The 20,574-nt window shown below is 37.0% G+C and overlaps 1 long non-coding RNA gene across 1 annotated transcript in view; it reads left to right on the top strand.

Annotated features, from left to right (window-relative positions):
- Window positions 1-16,847, top strand: part of LOC119263516 — a 51,650-nt gene extending 34,803 nt beyond the window's left edge. The window contains exons 2-3 of the long non-coding RNA XR_005130325.1: window positions 15,760-15,831; window positions 16,809-16,847. This is a non-coding gene — a long non-coding RNA (uncharacterized LOC119263516). The remainder of the gene's footprint in view (window positions 1-15,759; window positions 15,832-16,808) is intronic.
- The last annotated feature ends 3,727 nt before the right edge of the window (window positions 16,848-20,574 follow it).

Below are 20,574 nucleotides of genomic sequence, written 5' to 3'. Positions count from 1 at the left end.
TGCAGGTTCAAGCATATGCAAGTATATACGTATCATCACTGTCTAAAAAGACATATCTCCCCATTTTTTCTGATTTTTATTTTTCTACATCATTTGAACACAGCTGTTGTCCTTTACATGTGCGAAAAGTTCATGATGACCAATAGAGAAGCTCCAAAATTGCTTGAAATCAAATCTCTTCACATTAATTTGCACTCAAGGTTAAGAACGTTTTTGGCTGCTTCTGTTACCATTTTGGAGAAGCTTGTGTCATCATCATTGACAGTGACAATATAACCTTCCAGATAGGTACTTACATGTATGACAAATGTGGTACATATTATTACACTTACATGTATAAAACATTTTGTTGCTTTTAAAAAAACTATAAAATGGTATCTTTTAGTGTATATTTTTTCCACTGTTTTTTGTCTGCATCATGTGACACTTCCATGATGAATGGACCAGTGGACGTGCTCCACAATTAATATTTTGGGTAACACTTTATTTGGATGGTCCACTGTAGATGCTTTGTAAATGCTCGGCATGTCTTTAAGTAACATTCAACTAAACATCTTTTAACTGCAACTTGAAGTGGATTTGAGTGTTATTTGGATGGTGCACTGTAGAAGCTTTGTAAAGGCTCAATCTGTCTTTAAGCAACATTCAACATTAAATATCTATTAAATGAAGTTCAATATGAAATATTTTATTGAATCTAACCCTAACCCTACACCTAACCCTAACCTTAACCTCAAGGCAAAACCTACACCTACACCTAACCCTAACCATAACCATACTGTTGTTGATAATGAACTGAACATCACCAGAAAGTTTGTTAGTGACTTTGGTATCTGTGAAGCATCTATATGGGATCATCCAAATAAAGTGTGACCATATTTTGTTGCTGTTTGTTTTGGACATTTTGGGATTTCATCAGTGTTGGAGCAAAATCTTAGAAGCCTAGAATAAAATGAGTAAAGAGATCATTCAGTTACTCCATATTAGAGTTGAACCAAATAATATTCGAATATATTCGAAAAACAGACTTGAAGTAAATATATTGTAAAACATTTTTCCTCAACACAAACATGGCATTTCTTATGGAAGGAAAAAGGAAAACATTTTACAACAGTCTGACAGTCGTCTTTAAAACCCTCAGAGTAAAATGACTGAGGAGAAAATGTAAAATATCATCACAGTCTGAGGAATCATTCACTCGCTTGTTGAAGAGTGAAGGCTTCCATGTGTGAGAGATGTTTGGGGAGGAATTAAAGGATTACAGCACCATCTAGAGGCTTCACTGAGAATCATATTTTCATCAGTGTTAATAGCGGCACAATATATCTCACAAAAGTATTACTAAGTTGTATTTGGACAAAGAGGGTGTATTACAGGTTTCATGTATATAATGTAGAGTATGTAATGCCGCTGGGGAAAGTTCCTGACGGATAGTTTTTCTGATTGGGAGAATATAAACAGAAATGTGAAGCGGTGCATCCTTAGATACAACAGTATATCAGACACACACAATTAATCAGAAGTATGTGTGTGTAATATTAGAACCAAATGAATTGTATTCTACTGAACATGTACTCACTTTCTGGCCTAAATACATTTTGTAATGAAAAAGTGGCTATATTTAACGGTTGTGTGAACTGTTCCTATTCGGTGAAAACTTGTGTATGCACCTGCATGTATACACATATCACTGTTGTCAGAAGAAAGCCCAAATCTCCAAAATGGTAACTTTACAGGACAAGTCAATAGAACCAGGTCACTTTTCCAAGTCATTTTACTAATCATCATTAGTCCATTCATCGTGAAATTTACATACAATGTAAAAGGCAACAGGTATTTCCAAATTATGAAAAAAAATGTTATATATATATATATATATATATATATATATATATATATATATATATATATATAGTGTGACTATAAATCCCATGTGTTAAATTTTAATGATCACATTGTTATAATAAATATGTATATAGTACAGTATTTATTTTTACTATAAAACAGTCTTTGTAGAATGTGGTTTTATATATAAACAGACAACACCAAACTTATAGACATATACTGTCACAGCTACAAAGGTACAAAGGTACAGCAGCTGGCCTTCACATTGTGTGATCACTCCATGATGAATGGACCAACAGAAATGCTGTAAAATCATTTTTTTTATATTCATTTAAATTAAAAGTAAAATCTTTTTCTTTTAAATAAATTTATACATTTAAATACATTTTTAAAATTACCATTTACCAACTTGTAAAACCATATTGGAGATACTTGTTTTTCTTCTGACAGCAATGAGATGCAAACAATTGTGTCAGTTTACATTGTCATAAAATACTGTTTCTAATTTTTGAATATGAATGATTTTATAATTATAGCCTCAGTATTTGTGGAACTGGTGCTTTTGTAAACAACAAAACTAATACTCTGTAGCTTTGCAGACACAAAAGCATAAAGTATACATTTATACAGTAATAACAATTATTATCAAGTGTTTCCCAGAACTTTACGTCCAACCCAGGAACCATTCAGGAAACTTTATTTTAGTTTAAGTGTTTGTCCTAAGGCTGATTTTGTCACTGTTAATTGACATTGCTAACATTCCCCCACAAGCACACTCCGATGCCTGTATCTTCCCACTGTTTAACCCAGCGCGGGTTAAAATTAGGAGAAATGACAGCTCGGTGCAAAGCCAAACGGAGGTGGGGGGAAGTAAAGCATGTCGGAGAAGGCAGAGGAGGAGGTGCGCCACTCCTAAATGAAGCGTTCGGCAGGCGCCGGCAACACACACCTTTCATTTTTTAATCAGTGTCTTTCACTCTGCATATGAGAAAACAATCTGTGATCAGGAGGAGAAGTAACCAGAGGAGGAAGGAGGGGGAGTTTAATGCTATCTGACAAAAGTGCTACTTTGATATGTTCAGCCTTGCCACTCGTTAAGGCATTAAATGTGGCTGATAAGATAGAATAAGAAAAGAGGTACAGAGAGCGAGGGGCTGTCGTCTTTTTAAGTGTTCATCGAGGTGTCAGCAAGCCAAGGCGTCTCTTCCTGTCTTATGCATTGTTTCTCTGGAATCATTTGGAAAAGAAGCTCATTCTGAGATGTGCGCCATGCCTTCTGTTTGTCCTAAAAAGTCATATTTGGTAAAAGAGAATTTCTTTTGAGGAAAGAGAAAGTGTTTACATTCCGGTCCAAAAGCCAAAGATCATCAGTAAGATATTTAACATGGTCATAAGTTTAAAGTTACTACTGAAAGTGTAAAAATGGACTCATGCTTTGATCTCAAGTTAGCGATTCAGTGTTAAATCGTAAGATTTATTATAAACTTCCTAGTGTCTTTGGAATCATTGGTATTAGAAGCTCATTCAGGATATGGATAGATTTTATTACAAGCAGTTTTGGAGCATTTCTGTACTTAAATGATGTAGAAAAATCTAAAACAAATCTGAATTTTGTGTTGGACTGTGATATGGATGTGATCTAAACATGAGTCATCAAGACGAATTGTGGCTGTATCTCATTTTGACTGAGGAAAAAGGGGCCTTGAGTTACTTCTAAAGGCAAAAAATTCCACTGATACTTCGATTTGAAGGTGGCAATTCAAGAGCAACAATGTTAGAAAGTTAGATTTGATTATAAACCTCACTATGTCTTTGGAATCACATGGATTAGATGCTTATTCTATGATGTACCTGCAGACATTTGGTCAAGAGAAATTCTATTCAGGAGAGAGAGAGAGAAAGAGAGTGAGAGAGAGACAAAGATCTTTAATAAGACATTTAATATGGTCTAGCCAGAAGTAATCAAGACAAAATGTAGCTGGATCTTACCCTGACAGAGAGAACTCCGTCCTTGACGTACTACCCAGAGTATAAAACGGCCTCAGTGCATCACGTTCCATTGATTTGAAGGTGGTAATTTAACTGCATCGGTGTTGGAATAATAAAATAAGTTCATAATCAATTATTACAAAGTAATAAACATCAGTATTTCTCTGTATCTTTCTGCTCTAAATTAACACTGAAAAAGTAATGCATATGAATGTGTACATCATTTTCACATAAATTAATATCAGTTTACTTATTCTGGCAATAATTTGAATAAAGTATGAATATACTTTACATGAATAAAGTATTTTATTCATGTGGAAATTATGTATATATCTGAACGTATTCGAAGGTTATTAATGAGATATTTAATATGTAGACATATTCTACTTATAAGTGTTATGATATGTGTGACGTGCAGGAGCAGGAGCAATAATATATTCTAACGTTTGGCTGTTGTCGGAACAAAACCTCACTTCTACATTATTGACGATTTTCAGTTTTTGACATAATTTGAAAATGCCTGTTGATCTTTACATTGTAAATTTCTTGATGAACAGACCAACAGAAATGGCCCAAAATTATTAATTGGAAAAAAGTCTGGGTCCTTACACTAAAAGTAAAGTATGTTTTTCCTTCTCCTGTAAAACTGGAGTATGAAGTTTTTATCTGACAACAGCAATAGAAATACTTGTACATTCACATGTTTCAATCATATCCAACCCACACTAGACCCTATAGTGGCTTAGAGGCCTAAAGTTTGGTGAACTAAAAAAACTAAAAAATGTTATTACAATTGTGTTCAAGAATTATGTTTGCATTTGAGCTCTGCAGGTATTACAGTTATTACAGTATTACAGTACCACTCTTTTTTTATTTTTCAATTTTGAATTTAAACAAAAAGGTTAAATTCTTGAAATGTCAGGTAGACTGATATCTAATCAGATATAATTTTTCTCTAAGGTATCTTGATCCAGTCTCCAACCCTGGTTCTGGAGAGCTACTTTCCTGCAAAGCCTAGTTCCAACCATGTTCTGCCACACCTGCTCCATCGAATCAACCTCTTTCTAAGTCCCTGATTGGGCAGATCAGATGTATAAAGTAAAAAGGTATCTCTTTAGGACCAAGGTTGGAGACCACTGGTCTAGGTAGACATAGTTAAGTGAGCTTTTCTATTAGTTAGGACTTCAGGACTAAAAGCCTTACACTGTATATTAACTATATCTCCATAATTACAAAGTGACAGGAGAATCAACCAATCATGTGAGAAGAAACTGTCACTTTAGGCTTTCTAGAAGTCCTAGGTATGTCCCTGACTGTGAATACGACTAGTGTTTAATCAGAAATTGAAAACTGTGACGTCAACTATATCAGGCCTCTCTACTGAAAGAATCACAGTGAAACTGCTACACAGTAAAATTTATTATTTTTTTTTAATTTTGGCTGTGTTTTGATATTTAAGGCTTGCACTGCTCACCTACTTCTATTAGTCATAATTTGCCATTGATCCCACCTGATATGTACATACCTGCTACATTAGTGTTGATACTATAAACATGTACAGCTTGCAAAAACTTTTGTAGCTGTAGATTTTATTCTTTTATAGAGTACTTTTGGAATTCTTACCCAATAAACAAAAGCTTTCAGTACTTGTATATTAGCTTTTCAGCATTTTATGTGTTGCATATAGCAAATATGACAGATTCTAAAGAGGAACTCAACAAACTGCCTTTTTGCAAACAATTAGTTTCTGTCAAAGCAAGAGTAGACTAATAAATTATTGTGATAGGTCAGTTATTAATTTCAGTGTTACTGAGTTGTTTTGAGAGATGATTGACCTGAACAGGCTCCTCAGTAGTGGACATGTTCCCCTCAGTGGTGGACATGTATATCAGTGACAAGGGGAGCATCTGTGTTGTACTGGACGCATGCATGCATTTTTTTGTGGGTTGCTGTCATAGGTGCAGTGTTGGACTAAAGCAGGAGATAAAAGCAAATAAAGGTTTTGAATTTCAGAACTTCATTCAAATTATAAGCTTTTTTTATTATTATTATTATTATATATATAGAAAAATTCCATGAAAAAAACTGCAAAGCAGTAACAGAGAGGAACAATGTCATTTCCTATGTGCTTTATCAAGACTCAAAGCTCATTATAGAACACATTTACAACAGTGCATTCAGTGTTCTGTCATCATTGCTTTTTTAAAACTTACTATTATTCTGTATTCGTATTTGTGTACTATTTGCGGTCTACATATATGCACCAATTTCACCAAGACAAACTTCTTGCACATGCAAGAACAAGACTACCTGGCCAAAAAAGCATAAGTGATACTGAAAGTGAAGACAAATAGTTCTCTATCTTGTTCTAACAGAGAGAAATCTAGCCTTGTGTTAACCCTTGAGGACAGATGGGAATATAAAGCGAAAATGCATCATCGAGTCAGACTTTAAACTTTACTCAGACAGACAGTTAACTTTACTGAATCTTTTGTTTTCCACATAAAGACTCTCCAGTTGTCTTTGAATGAAGAATACAGCATTTGCTCTGTTGGTAAATCCATCAAACTTAAAGTACCTGTACACCCTCAAACAGTGAGGTTGGTTTTGATGTATATTTCTTGTAGACTTTTTCTAGAAATTGGTGTTGTTATATTTACATTATGTGGAGATTCTTAGCCCTTTTTCACAGCAGCCCATACTATGCATTTCTTTCTTCAATAACACTGATGAAATATATTTCAATGAGAATTTGTATGACTTGCAAAACCAGAAGAGAGCTAGATTTTTGTCTTCATATGTAAGCAAGCAAGTCAGCATTTATAAGAGCCTTTATTTAGCCTCTATTAAATGCTAAAAAAATGCATATCATTAACTCTGCAGTTGTCCTGTTTGTTGCAGTTGTCCTGTTTGTAAGTGTGGAGAAGTGTGGCTTGTAATCACAGCAGGGGCTCACCCCTAATCTCTGACCCATAATTGCTCACTAACAGCTCAACACAGAGCGACAGAGTGACATTTCATACAAAGACCAACGTTTTCCTAATTAATCTTACAACAGAGTTACTGGGAAACATCATTAATTGATGATATTCGAAATATCTAAATCAATTTTCATTCCTCCAGCAGAATGGACAGTAGGGACCTGCAGAAATAAGTTTAAAACTTTAAAAACGTTCACCTAAAGGATGCTTTAAAGAACCATCTCACCTCATTCACATAATTACACTACTTAATAGTCATGTAATAGTTCCTGTATAATGAGTCTTAACCCTCTTATCATGTGATGGGACACAATTCACTCATTTCAGACTTCAAAGACTCTGAAATACCATCACACTATCCTATTGTTTTTTTCATTAAATGTGTTTTTCTCAAAATCCATGATATGGATGTGCAAAAATGAAGATGATTTGCTGGTTTTATCTAAACCATTTGGATACAAAAATACTTTTCAGGGTCAGCTTTGACCCCACTGTTCAAAATGGCAATCAAAAATGTGGCAGATTGGGGGAAAAACAGTGCAGATAAAGTTTATTACAATTTGTAAGATTTCACACACACACACACACACACACACACACACACACACACACACACACACACATTCATATTCATAATGTGGTGTCATCAACACAAATAAAATACCTGTCATGTACATATATGGTACTTAACCAAATAGAAGATATGGCTCCTACACACAAAATAGCTATTTGCTAACAAAATATGCTAAAATGTGTGCTTTGTAATAAAAAGGTCCTATTTTAAGGTAAAAAAGTTAGTAATGAACATGATTATATATCACAATACAGTAAAGTATAGTTCAAATGCTTTCTATGAAACTAAATATATCATTTTTATGAACAGTCAGAAGTGCACTGGTGAGAAATCTTTGGCGTAGCCTCATGGTGACCGCACTCCTTCCTTCACTTTTCTGTGACAAATGCATTTGCAACTTTCAGTCACTAAAAGTGTATTTTTATATCTGAGAAAGCATTTTAAAGCCAACACGTCATCTCTTATGTCAAAGCAGGGGAATGCGTATGCGTGTGAGAGAGAGAGAGTGTGTGTGTGTGTGTGTGTGTGTGTGTGTGTGTGTGTGTGTGTGTGTGTGTGTGTGTGTGTGTGTGTGTGAGAGAGAGAGAGAGTGAGAGAGAGAGAGAGAGAGAGAGAGAGAGAGGGTAAGAAATAAAGAAATTGAGGGAAAGTGCATGAGCACGCTTTGGAGTCTGAGGTGAAAATGCATGAGAAAAGGCAGACCCTATGGATCAGCAGTAGTTGGGATTGATGTGGCAGCTTTGGAAAATTAGCTCACCTGAATGCTTTCTCAAACGTTTCTTCACGACACCATCGCTGAGTGATCTCCCTCCATCTGCACCTCATGACCTACATACACATCTCCAGGATGTGGCTACGGTAACGAAATACAGGCAGATACCAGAGGGGAGAGAGGAGTGAATGCCTTTAACTGAGGGTTCATTATTCTGATATTAATCCTAGATGCCACAGTTATAACTGGTGATAACAAAAACATAGTGTAAATTAATAAGAACAATTTCTCAATTGTAGTTCTTTCAAACAAGTAGAACAATGTGGAAAATGAATATTTCAACTGTTTAATTGATATTGTCTTTGTAAAGAGGTATAGATATATTTTTTATGATTTCAATTTACTAAAAAGTTGTTATTATACATTCATTGTTATTTACCATCACATTTTTGTCATGCTTGTTATTTGTTTGACATCTAAACTAATGCATATCAGAAATGCAGACTCTGAATAAGGAAATCAGATTGAATGTAATTTTAACATTTTAAACATTTTTAACGTTTTAAAATGGATCATTAACTACTATGGGGCTAGTAGTTATGCGAGTGAACTGGACCCATACACAGGGTTATAAGTCCCATGGGTTTGAGAAGTTAAAGCCATTGTGGGCCTACAGGTTTCGTATTGTTTGTGTGCCTCATAAAATCTAATTGACTGAAAATTAGCTCCAGATCTGTTGTTAACAGCGTGAAAACAGTGTTAAAGTGGTGGAAACAGAGAATGAAAGGAGGGAGGAGATGTAGGAGGAGTTTCTCCACACTCCCTGGAACAGTGTGTTTAAATCTGAATCTGAATCCTGTTTTCAGGGACCCTGGAGGCTAGAGAAGTGACAGTTGTTTTCCAACAAACAATACATGTAAAATGAATGCTCATTTCACTATTTTGCTTGACAATTTGATTATCAAGTCCTTGTATGTGGATCCTCACTTCAGTTCCTCACTCTCATAAGTACATAACTTATTAGTTCCATAGTAGTAACTAAAACATTTATGACCGTTACTGAATATTAAGTTTTCATAACTTCAGAATAAGGCTGCAGACAAACAAATAAGATGAAATGTTTGGACATGCCTACTTATAAAAAAGTTTTCATTATTTTTACCATTTTCCACACAATAGAATATTAGAGAACACATTAGAGCTATGCAATAAGACATAGGGAATTATTCATGGAACCAAAAAGTGTTGAACAAATGAGCTTCATGAGGAGTAACATTAGATGCTCTTCCAATAGGACTGAGGAAAACACATACATGCTGAGACTTTTTTGTTTCTTTAAATTAAAATAAAAATTCTACTGTTACATCATCTTTCGTTATATCAACGTGTCATTGCTTGAGAACTGAGGACACAATTGTTAAAGTTGTGAAAGTGGAACCTTTTCCCATTCTTTCTTGAAATAACATGTCAGTTGCTCCAAAATGCATATGTTCCCTTCATGATTAATGGTGCCTTTGCAGATGTTCAAGTTACCCACACCATTAGCACTAAATCACTTCCATGAGAGATGCTGGCTTTTGAACTTTGCATTCTTAACAATCAGCTATGTTGCTTTTCCAATTTGTCCCATAGAACACAACATCCATTATTTCTAAAATCAACTTGAACGGTCAACATTTCCATTTTGCTTCAGTTCATATCAGTTGAGCTTTAGCCCAGAGAAGTCGGCAGCATTTCTGGATTTTGTTGATATATGGCTTAATTTGCATTTGTAGATGCAGTAATGAACTATGTTTACTGAAAAGGGATTTCTGTGGGATATTCCCAAGCCAATGCAGTTCTACTTATTACAGAAGCATGTTGGTTTTTAATGTAGTGTCATGTGTGGGATTTAAGTTTAACATTGTTTTTCAGCCCTCGCCTTCATACACAGAGATTTCTCAAGATTCTGTGAATCTTCTAATAATGATATGATCTGTGAATGGTGAAATGTTTAAATTCTTTGCAGTTGTTCACTGAGAAAATCTGTCATTCTTTAACTGTTTGACTGTTCACTTACACAGTTATTTGCAAATTGACAGTACACAGAAAAGCACTGTTTTTATTTGGATTATGTTGGATTTGTACTTTCTATGAATATAAATACATACTTTCTATTGACATTTAGTTCATATGACTCTGTAATGCATTTCTGGTAGTAAAGTCACAGTAAGGGAAACCGTAAAGGAAACACAGACAACGAAACCACTTTAAAATCACACTAGGAAACAATTAGGGCTCTAAATTCAACTCATTATCAGCAAATGATCTCTATTATTCTACTCTCGACTCCATTTACTTTTCCTATTTTGCATTCTACCTAGTCAAGTGGCAGAGTGCAAGCTCTGTATATTCAATAAAAGAAAATGTGTATAAATGAATATTAAAGCAATGCTCTCTGTTCTGGAGGAACACTCGTTTCTCCTTTGATTTTTTTTTTCACTAGCTGTCTACCTTTTGCAGTCTCTCCCAAGGCCAAAAACAGTGCTTTTACATATATTACCTTTTGATTAATGGAGTTGTATTCATTATTCTGGCCTTGTGCTAATTAGAAAAAAACCTTGCCACTAATGATATACAGTAGGAATAATTCTTGCCCAAAAGGCATGAGAGCTTATCGGGTTCCTGCTGATGCACTCTTGATACCTACAATCTTATACGCGCAGGCCAGTCCATGCTGAGACAAGGGAAGAGCAAGCAGAAAGAAAGAAATATATATCACTGTGCTGACATCATCCTTCAGTTCTTTAATTTTAAGTCCAAATTTTTAAACAGAGGTCGGTTTTCAGCAAAAACTTCTCAGTATTTAGTGTCTTCACACTTCACCTTTATTATAGCTTTCATTAGTTTCAGGAGACTCACTTAATTTTTCAAAGAAATCTGCAGGGATTTTTTTCCCACACCTCCGAAGTTCAGTCTTAGAGGTTGGTTGCATTTTCTGCTTCTCAGTAATGTAGAGCTCTGGACTCTGGGTTGGACAGTCACTGTTCTGGGAACACCAGCAGCTTCTTCATTTCATTAACAAGTTTTTTCTTTTTTTTTGTCTGTTTGTCTCTGTTTTTTTGTCTTTTCTCTTTGAAGGCTTCTTGACAGCTACACATCCTTTCAGACCCATTGTATTGTCTTCCCACAGTGTCTTCCATTTTTGTTTTAAACTTATTTTTTTGCTTATTTCTCTTTGCTTTTTATGTGTGTGGATTATCTCTTATCTAATGGTCTCAGAAATATCCCCTGAAAAGAAAACTTCCTGTCTCCAAAACTATAACTTTACAGGAGAAGGACAAAAACTACTTTACTTTTAATGTAAGTCAATGGAACCAGAACTTTTTCCAAGTAATCTTTTTCCAAGTTTATTTTATTCTCTTCATCTTGAAATTTACTTACAATGTAAATGGCATCAGGCATTTTCAAATTAGATCAAATGACAAAAAAGGAGAGGTTTTCTTTCGAAAGCAGCAAAATTCTGATGGAGATAAAAAATGGTGGCTGAAATGGAGAATTTCAGTTTTTTATTTGTATAAAATGATCCACATTTCACTTTGGCTTATGTTTTTGTTTGAGCTTTATAATGTTAGATTTTGAAAATAAGGTGAGTTTAGAGACAGATTTTAAAGAAATAGGTTTCACAACATATTAATGACTGTACATTATCAAGATCTTTAAAAGCAGTTTAGAAACAGTGACCAAAAGTAGTTATGCAAAGTTTGTTGTATTAATTTTGGATGCCTGGACGTTATGTCTACTTGGTTTATCTACTTTAAAAGCTTTAAGAGTATGAAATATAGGAGCTTGAAGCCAGATATAGGACTTTGTGTAAACGTTTAACAGCTAATTATTGCCTATAAATGATCAACGTTATTAAGACGTCATTAAGTGCAAACAGTGCTCAAAATATAACCTTTTTCCAGATTAAACTGTAGTCGTTTATACTCGGCTATCTGCAGAAAGACTGAGGATCAGTGTTACTTCATCTCATATTCATGGAGCTTTTGCTTACAAAGGGACAGCTTAGAGACAGGCTTACTTTATTTAGAAATACAGCAAGGATTGATTAGTAATCAGTCTTATGCTACATTCACATGGCTGCAATGAGTTGGTTGCGCTCATTCAACTTTTTTCATAATCAATGACACTGATGACTGATCAACCAAGCCATTGCAGACTTATTGTAGCTATCAACTGTATGAGGAACTGAAGTGAAAAGGTTGTGGCAGTCTGCAAACATGTCCTGGGCATGTCCTATGAATTTATAAACAGGTGGATATTTTTTGCATTAAAAACAAGTTTCAGGACTCATTAATGGGTCTAAGTGATCAAGGCCACTAAGAAAACTCTTTCCTTTGAAGCACCTGAGAATTTGCCTAAGAACTGGAATGCACTTTTGTTGGAATATTGCCTTAGAGCAGGGGCAGCATCACAAGCTTCGGCTCCAAACTTCTCCCTCCTGTTCCCCTCGCGTCTACACTGGCGCTTTCATGAGTTGAGTTCAAGGTGAAATTAAGACAATTCAGAAAAAGCCAGGGGAACAAGTGCACACAATTACACAATTATGAGCTGAGCTCATTTTCCCCCTGCATCCCAAAGTTCCTGAAACCAGAGAAACCTTTATCTGCTTTGAACAATCCCCTCATGGCTCACAAGATAACCTTAGTAGGAGACTTCTGTCACGGGAAGGATAGCATGAACTTTTTTTTTTCTCCCTCCCCACCCTCTTCCTTTTTTTATGTCAGTACCTCAAGCTTCACTGTTCCTTTGGCAGTGGTGTCTGCTTAACACTGGGCTTTGGCAACATGACAGAGAAGAAGAAACAGCGAGTGCCACCGTTGACATATTCCCCATCCCTTTATTCACTTGTCAAACTCTCTTTTCTGGACACCTGATTGATTGTGACAGCCGTATATTGGGGATGTTTCATATAAAAGTGAATTTGCCAATGAAATGTTAATGAGTTAGATTCCCCCCAACACTCCGCCCCACCCCAACCCACTGCTTTTTTATTATAGGCCGGCATTTTTGAACATTTTTCAAAGTAACACATCCAAATTCCACTGTTTGCGATGAATTAATAATGTCCGCCTTGTCACTGAAGTATCACGCATTCTTTAATCAGCGTGCTTGAAACAGAAGCTTCTTGAAAGGTATTCTTTTTTTACCCAGCATAAGAACAATTAAAAACTTAGTGACTACTGACTGCGCATTCATGCATTTATGTGTGACCCCCCGGTCCGCCCGCTTCATGCTCTGTGGCCTTTCTTGTGTGATGAAGTACAACAAACTGAAGGAATAGGAATAAACTTTAAACCACAATGAATCTTTGTCTGGTACTCATAAAAGAGCTACATCTCATTGTTGGAGAGACAACACTGATGCTTTTGGACCATCTCAGAAGATAAATATATCCAACAGATATATACATTCTTTTTGTGCTGGGTGGATTTACCCCTTCCGACTCATTTTCATGACTGAAAGTGAATTTCCAGGGCAGGAGCTCAGTCAAAATTTACTGTCAGCACAAGATGAGTCAATCTTTTCCCTTCACAGGATCGAAGGCCTCTAGATATTTTAGAACATGTTTGATTTTACAACTCAAAACATTCTGTGGTGTGCAGGGTGATCTTTTTACTAGATAGATGCAAAGATAGGCAGCAGCCTAGGGCCCTCATGAGCCAAGGGTCCCATAACAAATATAGATATACATGTCATGTTCTTTTATTGTCGCGGTCCAAAGAAAGACAAGTATCTCCAAAATAGTAACTTTACAGGAGAGGGCAAAAACACCCTTTACTTTTAACTTAAGTTAATGTAAAGAGATTTTATTCCAATTCATTTTGGGACATTTCTATTGGGCAAATCATCATGGAATTTTCATGCAATGTAAAGGAGAACTGCTGTGTTCAAGTGACGTAGACAAATAAAAATCGACAAAAACGGAGATACGTGTTTTTCGTTGGACAGCGACAATATGTACCTATTCCGAAACATATAAACATTTAAAAGTAGCTGTTATTTGTGTGTTTTTGGTCATTTCACAACTGCGTACAGAAAATAATCTGCATAATAGAAGTTCTTATGTTGGATTTTCTGGCTGTTGAGGGGGAAGAATCAAAAGACGGTACTAAAGTGCAGCAGAAAAATGCACAAAGGGGGAGGAAAGTGAAACATTTCTCACTTCACCCCCAAAGCCAACTTTGTTTTTTTCACTCAGAACAGAGTGAACAGGCTCAGCAGACTGTACATAATGCTAGCAGAGTGTAAGTATAGATCGCTCCAGTGAAAATGGAGTTACTCAAAGAAATCCATTCCGATTACAAATCACTTCTCTCAAAATTGAATGGGATTTTATCACTTATTAACTCCTGGAAAAAGGAATCTCATTATTCGTTACTTCTAGGTTACATTTTTTTTACCCACTAAAAAACTTGACATAATAATAAAAATAAGCTAGAAATACACTAAAAAAAGACATCAGCTAGGTTGAAGACAGTTTCACTTGCCAAGATATTATTTATTGTGGTGTACATGGTGGTACGACTAATGAGACCAGAGCCTCAACTATTTTAAAAATGTGCATTCAGGGGGACCCATTTCTGTCTTTTACCTATAGCAAGGAGTGGCGACATACTGCTCTCGAGCCACATGCGGAAAAGCCATTATAGCTGAGCTAAAGCTTAAAGCAGAGCAAAGTAAGCCTGGATTTTCATTTATATTTTAAGCCTATACCAGGACATTATCACAACCTGAGACATATTTACAGCCAAGATGGTAAAACAAAGAAATTAGCATGAAATGTTGTGGCTCCTGTGGCAGTTTGATTTTTGCTGAAACAGGACAAAATTTCTCTTCTTAAAATTTGGGTTGTCTCAGAATCACTAAATCCAGCCCTGGTAGTGTGCGATGGCTAATCTTATCATGGCAGAGCCAACGCTTAGCTGGTTGAGCTCTGGAGAGTTTTACAAGTTTTAAAAGGAGCTAAAATATTATAAAAATCTACAGCGGGCATGTCAAACCAGGGATCTTCCGGGTCAAAGTGTTACCCTGTTTACCCTGATCTACCCTGATCTAACACTCTGAATTCAGTTCATGAAGACCTTGCTAATTAGCTAATTAGCTAAATCAGGTGTGTTTAATGATGTAGCATGCTAAACCCTGCAGTGTTTTTGGCCACCAGGACTGGAGCTTGACACTAGCTCTCTGGCCGTGAACGAAAAATTAGCATTATTGCTAATCATGTTTTTCCTTTTATTTTGACCAAGTTTAATAGTTAGCTTGATCTGAAAGCCTAGCTCTAATAGTGACTGATATGAGATAATACAACTAAGAATTTTTCAAGACTGTAGTTTGTGTCCAAATCTGATTTGATCAATTTAATACAGATGCCACCTGTATTTGTTGGCAAAAATGCTGGAAATGCATATCCAGCAAAAATGTATCTTTTACACGGGCATCAAGTGAAAAACAAAGCCAAGACAGGACTTGAGGCTGTAAAGAGAGCCTTGCAAATCAACTTGTTTGGGAACAGGGAGTTTTTCAGGTTAAAGCACTTTGGAATCAGTTAATTGATTTCTTTGCTCTCTCTCTCTCTCTCTCTCTCTCTCTCTCTCTCTCTCTCTCTCTCACAGAAAGCACTCCTCTGAAAAGTTACTGAACAGAATACCTCCAGTAACTCGTGCGGCTGCCTGAAGCCCCCACAGGTGAGGACCGGTCTAATTAGTTCCCATCAAATATGTAATTCTTTTTTTTTTTTCTGTTGGAATAACGCCGCGAGGGAGGTTGAGTAGCCAAAAGCTAAGCTACCTGAAAAATAATGTATGAAAATAGACACCATAACCCGAAGCCACGGTACATTTATATGCCTGACGTGCCCCTGACATCAGCGTGGAGTTGAATTCTAATTGAATTTTTGCGAGACGTATGTGTAATGTTACCATTAATATGAATGCTGTCAGCCTAAATATTTCACTAGCCCTCATGGATATTGTGGACCCATCAGGCCGGCCTCTCAGAAAAGAGCTAATTAATAGATTTTTTGGATAATTGAATACTTTTTTAAAACATATGAGAGTTTTTTTACAAAAATGGATTCACAGGTAGCCGGGGTATTAGGTACTGTAGCTCTTTGTCGGCAGGTCATGTGATCCAGTGATGTAATTCTTTTGTAAGGCCCAGCGGTGCCCTTTAACTGAACAAATCAATTAATTAAGACACTTAATTCCCCCCAGCCTTCTCCTGGTTGTACTTCAGCTGGCGAGTCACTTTAATTTGGAAGCAGATGAGATCCTGTTGTTCATGTTGCTCTTTTTGTCACAACTCCCAACCGCTCTCCCCAACCCCCACCCCACAATCCCTCCGTTAAAAGCTTGCGAGTGCCACTTGTCTCCGGGTTAACAGAAACGAGGAGATATGGGCTGCTTGAATTATTCAAACTCCCACAACACATGCACTTTTGCTTTTCAAGCATGAGTTATAATTTCATTAGAAACTTTCGGGGCTGCGTCGCCAGCTAGTTAAATATTAAACTCTTCCGCTGATCACTTTCGATTAGCCATGCCTGCGAAATTCCCTGAGATGTCAGAGCTGGTGTTTTCTCTCTCTCACTCTCACTCTCTTTCTCTCTTAATCTGTATATCTCTCTCTCTTACTCTATATGTCTCGCTCTTTTCCCTCCCAGTCCTACAAGAGCCACCCACCATCCCCCGTGCTCAAAAAAGAAAAAAGAAAAAAAAGAAATGTTTGTCAACGCAATGGGACACTCTGGTAATTGCGTGCCTCCATTTAGAATCAACAGTGGGGCTGAGGCTTCTGGGAGGTTTTTAATGGGGCCACCGTGACACACGGCAAGGACGAGGAGTGTCATCTGGGCTGATTAAGATGCTGGGTGGAGTCGAGCATGTTCAGCTAATTAAGAAAGCGCAGGTTTACAATCTCCAGCAGGGATGGAATGGGATGGGTGGATGGGGGAAAAAGGTCAGGAAGTATTGAAGGATGGAAAGAAATCTCTCAGGCTGGCCCCTGAATGCAACCTGTTGATATGAGACTGATCGTGTGTGTTTTCAGAACAAAAATGTCCCCACTGTGTAGTAAAAACCAGGATTAACCAACAGTTATAAATATATAAAATGCCTTTTAAAACAGCTTTTCCTTGTCTTAAATGTAAAGGGCAAAACTATTTCTTTTTGGTTACTGAGATTAAGATTAAGGTTACAGGTTACATTTAAGCATACTTCAGACATGATTAGTTTTATATGGGGAGGTGGGTTAAAAAAATGAAGGGGTTTAGTTAAAAAACACTATATAGACCACTTTTTTCATACTATACATTACAGGGAGTGGGCATTACACATACAAGACATATCAGTGCAACATTTTCATTAACACCACCTTGATTAGAGAAATAAAGGTTCTATTATATGATAGGTGCTACTGTTCGCTATATAATAGCTATACAGCATTTTGGAAGGAAACTCTTCAACGTCTCTTATTTGATTTTAGTCATTTTAATTATTTTGGTCGTCTGGATTTGCCAAGTCAGTGATCTATATGGACTGTGCAATGCCGAGTCAGTACAGATTCCAGCTGCTTTTACATCCCTGGTTATATTAATCAGGTGCTAACTGTTATGTCAGTAAATATTTCATTTAGATATTCATATTTTAATGTTTCTCTGAAGACTGGAGGTGCTTGAGGAAGCATTTACTTGCATTCCCAGTGGCCCAAATCAAGCTAATATGTACTGTCCTGCCTCAAGTGCTCAACTCCAAACATTAATACAGTAAAACGCAAAATAACAGAAAATGAATGATGTTATGTCACGGTGTTTTCTTCTGCTAATGACCATCCAAATGAAACTAGATTCACTTAAAATAGCTATGCATAATAAAATTACATAATAAATGTAATGCTCATTTAAACCTTTTACAATTTACAGCATTGTTCTGTAATGATTTAGAAGTAAAACAAAGCATTTTGAAATGAGATGAATCTATCTATCTATGTGTATGTATATATATATATATATATATGTGTGTGTGTGTGTGTGTGTGTGTGTGTGTGTGTGTGTGTGTGTGTGTGTGTGTTGTGTGTGTGTTGCCTGTGTGTCCCCTCTGGCCTCAGAGAGTCAGGATTCTGACTACAAGCTCAGAACCTGGAACATAGCTTTATCTGATTTGAGGCAGAAACGATGAAGAGGCAGAAAAGATGAGGACAAGAACAGCAGACTAAAGATCACACTGCCTCCAGCCCACCCAGGAGCTTATTTCAGCTGAGTTTTTAATCTAAGTACACTACAGAGTTTTTAAAAAGTGTGGTAACAAAGCAGAGGGGTTACAGATGCATAGAAAAAAGGAGAATAAAGCCACGGTATGCAGAACACAGCAAAAGATAACCAGTTTTAAGTTCGGTCATCCGGGAGGGACTCGGAGTAGAGCCGCTGCTTCTTCACGTCGAGAGGAGCCAGTTGAGGTGGTTCGGGCATCTTGTTAGGATGCCTCCTGGACACCTCCCTTGGGAGGTGTCACAGGCAAGTCCACCGGGGAGGAGACCCCGGGGAAGACCCAGGACACGCTGGCGTGACTATATCGCCCAGCTGGCCTGGGAGCGCCTCGGAATCCCTCCCAGGGAGCTAGTGGAAGTGGCTGGGGAAAGGGAGGTCTGGGCTTCATTGCTCAGGATGCTGCCCCCGCGACCCGAACCCCGGAGAAGCGGAAGATGATGGATGGATGGATGGATGGACTATATGCTGCCGTGACATGCTACATATTAATGCTTTTCTGGAAATACACCTAACACAACTGAATAAATGTTGTTGTAGATGTGTTATCTTCTGTATGAGCACCTCTGCATGCATGTCTTTGTGTGCGTGTGTATGTGTGTGTATATTTGAAATATCTACTCTTCATCTGGTTGATAGGTTGCTTAATCCTTCCTAGCCAAGCAACCCGAGCGGACATTGGCACTCCATCAAGATGGCAAAGATGTACTCATGATCTCTCGCTATGGGCGACTGGGCTAATTATAAACCAGCATTTACTTTCATCTTTGTCTGACTAGTATTTATTCTTCCATTAAAGCTATTTTCTCAAAGTTATTTCATGGGGAACATACATCATCAAAGACATGTCATTGGGAGGCCTTCTTTAACAACAGCAGGCACAGCAGCTGTAATCACAAGCCTGAAACACATGTTGAAAGCTAATGCTAATGTTATTTTAACTCTCAGAGTAGCATACAGTATGTAAAACTATACCATGTCAAAGACCACCATTTTTTTTTTTTTAATTTCCTGTCAAAACAGCCATTACATACATAGAAACCAAGCCCCTCATCTTCCTGGGTCCCGGAGAGTGCTGGAGTGTATCCCAGCAGTCATTGGGTAGAGGGCAGGACACACCCTGGATAGGTCACCAGTCCATCACAGAGCAGACACACACATACACACACACACATTCACACCTAGTGACAATTTAGAGTGTCCAATTAGCCTAATTGCATGCCTTTGGACTGTGAGAGGAAACCCACCCAGAGACAGGGAGAACATGCAATGTCCACACAGAAAGGACACTGGCCACCCAGCCAGAGAATCAAATTCAGGCCTCCTTGCCATGAAGCAGCAGCACTATATACTGCAGGCAAAAGAGCAAAACACATTTATTTAACAAACTATTACACAGAAGCTACATATAATATCAGAAATTTCAGCATGTAGTGTGTCTAGCTTCCACTCTTTTTCAGAGACTTGCTTTGTGTTGGGATGTTGGGAGCTTGATTTTCTTCATTCTCTCAAAAATGAAAGCTACTGTTTATCTGATGGTCATCTTCCAGATCTTGCATGGCTCTTAAGAGACCCATTTTCCCTCTGTTTCCTCGTTTAATCATTTTTTTTAACTCCAGTTTTGGAAGTTTCTGTTTTTTCACTTTTTTTTCCTTTGACTTTTCCCTTCCTTATGCAAGTGGATTTTCTGATATTACATCTCTTCTGAAATATCTCCTGAAAAAGGAATGACTTGTAGTTAATGGCTTTGGAAATTGAAAAAATTATTGAAGTTAAATATATAAATGGTGGCCTCAGCATTTAGTAACAGTACTGTATATATGAGAAGATGGAGCATAAAATGTGCAGTGATATATGCAAGTTTTTGTACCACAAATTCAGATTTTTGAACTGGAGTAGAAATTATTAACATAAATCTCTTCCTCACTGAAATTTCATTTTCTCTTTTGTCTCGGACTTTACTGTTCCACTATTTTGCTGGGCCTATTAAACCCTGTGAGTGCATGGTTAGTAGGCAGTCTTACTGATTAGGGCAATTCAAATAGGCAGTTTTTGCGATTAGCTGCAGCTCAGTAAATCAAATGTTCATTTTAGACACACTGTGGGTGCATATTACGGTCACATCAAGGCACATTTTGCACTGCATCTGCACTCACATGCATCCATC

This window comes from Pygocentrus nattereri, chromosome 5 (genome assembly GCF_015220715.1).
Source record: "Pygocentrus nattereri isolate fPygNat1 chromosome 5, fPygNat1.pri, whole genome shotgun sequence".
NCBI classification, from domain to species: Eukaryota; Metazoa; Chordata; class Actinopteri; order Characiformes; family Serrasalmidae; genus Pygocentrus; species Pygocentrus nattereri.
Note: the sequence above shows the minus strand (reverse complement) of the source record. Positions and strands in the feature narration are given on the sequence as shown.